The sequence below is a fragment of the Oxyura jamaicensis genome, unplaced genomic scaffold (genome assembly GCF_011077185.1).
Source record: "Oxyura jamaicensis isolate SHBP4307 breed ruddy duck unplaced genomic scaffold, BPBGC_Ojam_1.0 oxyUn_random_OJ83319, whole genome shotgun sequence".
Classification (NCBI taxonomy): Eukaryota; Metazoa; Chordata; class Aves; order Anseriformes; family Anatidae; genus Oxyura; species Oxyura jamaicensis.
The window spans coordinates 4,653-5,721 of NW_023311693.1; positions in this window are offsets into that span (position 1 = coordinate 4,653).

Sequence of the window (1,069 nt, forward strand, 5' to 3'; positions counted from 1 at the left end):
CCCAGAGGGAAGCCCTACAGCAACAGCAAGTCAGAACAGGTGTTCTGCAGCAGAACCGAGGAGAGACTCGAATGTTCCAGAATCGGAATCACAGAATAATCTAGGTTGGAAGAGACCTCCAAGATCACCGAGTCCAACCTCTGACCTAATGCTAACAAGTCCTCCACTAAACCATATCCCTAAGCTCTACATCTAAACGTCTTTTAAAGACCTCCAGGGATGGGGACTCAACCACTTCCCTGGGCAGCCCATTCCAGTGACTGACAACGGAAGCAGTGCAAACCGCGTGGAGGAAAAACAAAAAAACAAAAAACAAACAAAAAAAAAAAAACACCGGTGAAAGCAGCAGAAAAACGTTTCGTCTCGGGGAGGAAATAACTGCCCTGAGCAACGTGCCCTTCCCAGGGTGAACCCAACGTGCCCAGGGCCTTGGGGGCAGGCAGAGAAGGAACCTGTGACTCTCAGCGTGGTGTCTCCCGAGAATCGCAGCTTACAGTGACTCCAGGTCTTCTGGTCTCACAGGATGAGGCAGAGGTATAATTAATTCCTTCTCCATCTCTCCGGAAAGAGCTTTTCTCCTGTCTGTGACAAAGGAGAAAAACGTTACGATTGTGGGAGTCATTATACAAAGCCACGCTCAGTGACTTCATGACTACAGTTACGATCGTTTTTAACCAAAAACACCTCCGTCGAGATGTTACCACTGCAAACGTAGCGCTGCACAACAATTCAACTCAAGAGGAAGGAAAGGGCAAGCTAAAAGGACGAAGGACGTGACCAAAGGCACCCGCAATAATCACCTGGTAGATGGCTGTCCACAGCCCTCGGATTTCACGCTCGTCTTTCCTGACGAATTAATCCTGATTGCCCATCAGCAATCGGTAATAAGGTTTATTAATCTTCCTACGTTAAGTCTGCCGATTCTGCCCTCTATCCTCCCACTAATCCATTCAGAAGAGGTATTACTAAGATCAACTTAAAATACGTCCTTTCTCTCTCTCTGGATATACACAGATATATCTATAAGAAATAATAATTAAGCAAAACAATACAAATCACAGACTAATAA